This window comes from Egretta garzetta, unplaced genomic scaffold, assembly GCF_000687185.1.
Source record: "Egretta garzetta isolate BGI_Z169 unplaced genomic scaffold, ASM68718v1 scaffold196, whole genome shotgun sequence".
Classification (NCBI taxonomy): Eukaryota; Metazoa; Chordata; class Aves; order Pelecaniformes; family Ardeidae; genus Egretta; species Egretta garzetta.
Genome location: NW_009259864.1, coordinates 1,197,951 through 1,204,218, shown reverse-complemented (window position 1 = coordinate 1,204,218; position 6,268 = coordinate 1,197,951). Strand labels below are relative to the sequence as shown.

Below are 6,268 nucleotides of genomic sequence, written 5' to 3'. Positions count from 1 at the left end.
AGAGCTACAAATTAACATGACAATTCCTTTATATAATAATAAAGGAAATCATAATGGTGAACCAAGCTTAATATATTATACCTTCCCTCTTCCTAACAGTTTTATTGGAGTAATGAAGCTAGAAAGTGAACTTATTAATTACAAATTCCTGTGAAGTTGTGTTACTTACACATTGCATTGGAAAGGTTTTTAAGAGCCAGAAAAAGAGACTTTTCAAAAGGGCAGTTGCACAAAGATTAACTAGACAATCTCCCATAACACATGAATGTTTCAAAAAAAATCTGTTCAAACACCAAACATCTCAAATACAAGTCACTTTGTAAAAACATAACATAGCCACACAACACTTCATACACTCTCTACATGAGGCAGGGGAGGAAATTCCCACCTTTTGTATTCTCCAAACATTTAGATCACTACTGATTAGAAATCTGCCGTAAAAATAACACAGCTAATCTGCTGTTAAAAGCAGTAAAACCCTATCCCCATTTAATTATGTTTTTATTAATCTCTGCTCTTAATATGATCTAATTTCAGTACACACATGACTTCATATTCCAATAAATTGAAAAACACTGACCGAGCTCAAATTCACTCAAGCACCAAGTTCAGACCAGGCAAGATCCTGTTGCAAGATAAACAACATGATGCGAGGTAACACAATTTTGTGTGTGCGTGTGTGCACGCGTGCGTATGTGTGAGACTGGGGTAGGAGCGCAGAGAGGGGGAGAGAGAATAAGAGTGCATGAGAGAAAACGCAAGCGAGCGTGCACACCAGCATTTGCAACGGAAAAAATACATATGTCCAGAGTCGTTTTCAGTCCAGCGCTCACTATAATTCAGAATGGAGAAACAGATAAGACAATGACAGCTTAATACAACAGAAATAGTGACTCTTTTATATTATTCAAAATGAAACCATACATTAAAATAGCTTCACAGAATGGCCATTTTCTTTATGAAGTTCACTTCATTAATATTGAAGTAGCATGGCTACATCTGTATTTAAATTTTGGACCAGAACCTACTAGTAAACGCACACTCTGTACTTCTCTGCAGAAAGGATCAGCACCATTTAGTTTAAAAGTAGGGCATAGTTTGCTGTTTTAATTTCATTTCCACTAACCTAAGGGGACAAGCCTGAACACAAAAGAATCAGGGATAACCTAAGCACAATAACCAAAGTCAAATTGCAGAAGCTCAGACAATTAGAAAAAGTCAGCTGGTAACCTGAAAAGAGAAAAATAAATTGTGTACTCAAAAAATAAGACTGTAGTGGACAGTAATGTATTTATATACTGCTTCCTATTTTGTAAACTAAAATGTTCAGTGAAAAGCTGTTTTTTCCTTCAATTTCTTGTAATTAGAGCTGCCATATAATTCTTCAGTAATTATGTCACCTTTTGATGCACAAAAATAATTCCAACAGAAATCAGTCTGCATACTGAAGTCCTATATCATAGAGGAAGAAAAAAAAAAAAGAACACTATTAGATCATAGGAACTACTCATGACTTCTGTATTACAACCAACTTCCTCCTTTCCAAACAGAAATTTACTCAGACTGTGCTAAAACTTTTTGGAAATACAAAAAAGTTTCACAGAAACTTCGTCGAGAGTTCCATAGCAAAACATAAATTAAACACATTTATAGTCACAAGCATCAGAATTACGGACTAAGTAACTTCTATCAGGAAGAAACAGAGTAATTGTTTAAGAAACTTCTTAAGAAAAATGAACCATATTAGCTATTTCACAAGGTTTGTATTCCCTAATACTATATGAGCACAAGACTCTGGAAGAAAACCAAAAGCCATCAGCTCAGGGAATGCCAGGACCTCCGAAAATTCCATGGGCTGGTGGTCAAATGCAAGCAGAAAGACTAACGAGCGCTAGCCACACTGGAATCCACTTCTCAGCCCTATTCCATCCTTCAGCAGGTATCAGTCACCAGCTTCCCTAAAACACTCATTTTCTGTATGACACAACGTGGCTGGAAATTCAAAACAGGCTGTATGAAGTCAAACTGGAACTTCATTTGCACCTGTTACAGTGAAACTGCTTGAGCCTCGCTGCTCTAGTTATTTATATTATTACTACTGACTTTAACAGAGAATGAGTTTACACCACAAACGTTTTTACTCATGTCATTCTAGCTTGCTAATTTTTATTTTTCAAAGGTTCTTCTGCTACTACTGCTCTATCTTTACCATTTGCTACACAAAAAATATGTAATTCTGATTTAATCAGAAAACAGAAGAACTATGCTAGAGCACTGAACAAAAGATCTAATCTTTGGAGCGTCCTTTCCAAGTAAGTGTAAATAAACTGTAGTAAAATGAAAAGGCTTGTAATTTGGTATTTGGAATATTCTTCATAAACACCAATTTTCTGTAACATCCTTGCATATCTGATACCACCTCATGTATAATGCAGAAAATCTATTTCATTTTCATCTATTGACAGTGAATTTAATTTACTATTGCGGCTCTTCACGCAGATTATGTTATTAATTCTGCAATCAGGCTCTTTTGAATGCTTTTATTTCTTCCAAGAGTTTTCACAATTCTACATTGATTTTTTTTTCCACCCTAACATACCTTTCAGAATAAAAGACCATTTTCTCTAACTTTCTAAAGAAAAGTAAAAAAAAAACAACTCAAAACCAACAAGCATCAGTTCATAAGCTGTATCTTTCAATAGGAAGAATCTACATGCATCTCTTCAACCTCTGACTTTTAAGTAGTATAAACTACATTCATTAAGGAGATGTACAACAGGTGCATTACAACTTCTACATCAAAAATCGTCGTTGTAAATAGACAACAATCTCTCCATTAATAAAAAACTACCCACTTCCACCTGACATTAAAGTTAAGAGGATGGGAAATCTAAATGCTTCAATGTTAGTGTTCTGTTTACATCCATACCAACTGCCTTCACTATTTTGTAGAATTCAGTCATCCTGTTAAACTAGATTAAATGCAAGGCAGCTCTTACTTTTCCAACAGAAAAGAGTTGGTAACAGCTAGTCAACTCAATTCTAAATCACCAGTTATTCTTCAAAACAATAAAAACAAACACAAAAAAAAAGGTAGCTATGTTACTATTTTACATCAGTTTTTAAAAAGTCCCCTAGAACAAAGTTCAATTACAGAATGCTGATTTGTTTACCTCTAAGAAAAAAAAAAATTATTATTCAATTGCAGAAGCTATAATCTTGTATATCATTATGTAAGACTCCCTTCTTCAGAAATCTTCTCCTTTATAAGTGCTAAATCAGGTCTTTATTATTGTTATAAGCAAATATTAAAAAGCTTCTTTCTTGTGCATGAACACAGTTGCTAAAATACTCATTTCTTTATTCATCCGAAGTATTTTACTTTTATAACAGTTTTCTTCCACCATCACGATAAACATCATATAAAGAATATCTAAAGAGCAGCACTTGTCCTCTTTACTTCACTCCAGAGCCAGTGAACAAAGCAGTGAAGCAGAAAGAAGGTACATAATGGATTTAAAGTAAATGGCCCATTCTTTAAGAGGCGTCCTCTCATTTTTACTCATTTTAACTTAATCGTCATTACAATGTCTGGAAACTTCAAACAAACAATTATTTTTACACCAGCTGTCAAGTTGGTTCCTTAAAGCTAGATTATTTTTTTTTAAACTAAAAACCAAAGCAATCAAAATAATGATGAAAATATTCTTTTGCAGAAACATTGTAAATATCTTTAAACGTATTTCAAGCAGTTAGTGCCCAGTCCATTCCGTACACCAAGACAGACAAAACATTTATATTCACTGTTGCACTTTGTAACAGACTTTTCTGAGAAATAATGCTTCCAGCTGCACTGGAAGCTTAGTCGTCAATATATGAAACACACTGACATGAACATACATCCCTTGGGATTTGAAAATAAAGAATTGGCTAATTTTGCACCTACCTGGGTAAAAATCTTTGGATTTAGACAGCTTGATGGTGGCCCCAGTCTCTTTCTGCAACTGAACAATTGTCTGTCCTCCCTTCCCAATTATAGATCCAGCAGCATAACTAGGTATGAGGACCTTTAGAAAATACTGGCCATCCTCTGAAAAATCGAGATATGCATGGTTAATACGGCTTACAAACTTTGATTTTTCCTCCCCAGACCCACAAATAAATGAAATGTTACATCTTTAAACTCATCCAGTAATTCATGCATTTACATCTAACCAGTTGCGTCATTCTACATGACATGTTTAGACTATGACATTTTAAAATGTGTACGTTTATTCTGAGCAAATTAAAGAATCCAAACAGATTGCTTAATTCCATAAAAGAATAAGAATAAAATCTAAATCATACTTCAAAGGTGGATTTTTTTTTCCCCAATGGTAACCACAGCACGCAGAAATGATCGGACCCCTTTAAAAAAAATAAAGCCCTGCACGAAAACGTGCCTGGTGACAACTACAACCTTGCTTGAAAATACTGCAAAAGAAATGCCAAAACTAAAAAAGGAATGAATTGTAAATTCTGATGGGCTATTTGTTTGTCATTAGCAAACACATGAGAATAGCAATTAGCTATTGCCTGCATTCTTCTTAAGTGAGCAAAACGACTACTCTGATACCAAATAACCCACCCAAAATGTGGGGTTTTATTCCAAGCATTTCAGCCACTGCCAAGAAAACAACTCAACATGGTGCGGATGGAATCACTTGCCTAAGTAATCCTGATGTATTCCTTTAGCACTTCTTAAGCGACAATGATCTCTTTTAAGCTCATTAATTAAAGGACATTAAGAAGAATTTTTCCCAATTGATCAAAAGCCTAAGTCACTTGTTTTAAACGTACTTAAAAGGTGACGAGATAGACAATGCCAGTCCTCTCCCCACCACTAGCGTTAAAGCACACAGTCGGAACAGGAAAAAAATATACATAATGAATGGAGGGGGAAAAAGGAAAAAAGGATTCCCAGTCTGATTCGGCACCTGCACAGTTGCCAGTGCCCTCATCCCACCGCTAAATCCAGCTACGCTGAAATCTTAAGGACCTTCCGTAACCGGCTCCGAAAAAGTGCAAGACAATAAGGGTCCGCTGGTTCCCCAGACTCAGGCTCTCCCCAGTAATTAAGGCAACGGCCCATTAGCACGGGTATCAAGATTTTTATCACGAAACCTGTTTCACAAAGTTGTTATTTCCCCCACCACCACCCCAAGCGGCACGAGCGATCCCAGTTCACCTGACTTCTCTTATCCGAGACTACAAGCGCCTCAAGAAGTCCCCGTGTGTGACACGGTCGTGCCCACCCGAATTAATTAACATAGCTGGCTGAGCCATGCACTACGTACGGTCAGACCGCTGCCTCTTAATATTGGGCAAATAAATCCACCCCTGCCTCGGTGCACCGCTCTGACGACTCCAGCGCAAGCGGGTAAGAGGAGATGCTGGTCCCGTTATAACTCATCACCTCCAGGGAGAGCAGGATGTTAACCAGCGAGTCCCCGCAGCCGGGCGGCGACTCCCCCCGCCACCAGCCAGCCCTCGCCCCCAGCCACGGCGAACACACGCCGTGGCCGCGCTGACAATAGAAGTGAGGCCAAGGAGGAGGAAAACGCACGGCAAGGCTGAAATTCAACTTGCGAGCCAGAGGATGTGGAAGGAGGAGAGTGCGTTTGCCGTCTCCTTCCAGCTGCCATTTATTCTCGCCCATCGTTAAACGGGCGGAGGGAGATAGCGGGGCTGCAGAAGCCCCTTGTGCTCCCTCCTCGTCTCTGTAGGGTCACGGCTGTGCAGCCCCAACAGCTGTGATGGAGCTGTTGAGCGGGTGAAAGGAGGGATGCTTTGGTGTAAGTTATTCCTCAGCCAGCTTCAAAACTGTTTGAGTTTCTTGTCTTTGGCCATTACTGCCGCATGGAGAATTCTCCTACCTGTGTCCCAACTCAGCGGCAGAGGGTTGCCCTCCTCCTGCGCCCAGCCACGGGAGCCAATGTCACCCCTGGAGGAGGAGGAGGAGGAGAAGGAGGAGGAGGGGAGGGGGCTCGTCCCGTTCTCTTGTCCTTTTCGAAAATGAAGAGCTAAGCTCGGGATTGTCGAGGATGCTGCGCGCCTTGTTTATCTGGCACCCGGGGGGAGGGAAGGGAAAGGAAAGGAGGGAGGGAGGGAAGCGGGCAGGACTGGGCTGGAGGAGCAGCTGCAGTGCAGTGTCAGGAGGAGATGAGGAGAAGGGAGACAGGGGAACGAGGGGGGCGAGAGAGGGGAGAGAAAGGGGGAGAGGGGAGGA

At 39.6% G+C, this 6,268-nt stretch overlaps 1 protein-coding gene across 1 annotated transcript in view; it reads right to left on the bottom strand.

The window, feature by feature from the left end:
- Positions 1–4,082, bottom strand: part of NOVA1 (NOVA alternative splicing regulator 1) — a 151,289-nt gene extending 147,207 nt beyond the window's left edge. Inside the window, 1 exon segment of the mRNA XM_035895623.1 lies at positions 3,947–4,082. The gene's annotated coding sequence lies outside the window, so the exon portion shown is untranslated.
- Between the last annotated feature and the right edge of the window lie 2,186 nt (positions 4,083–6,268).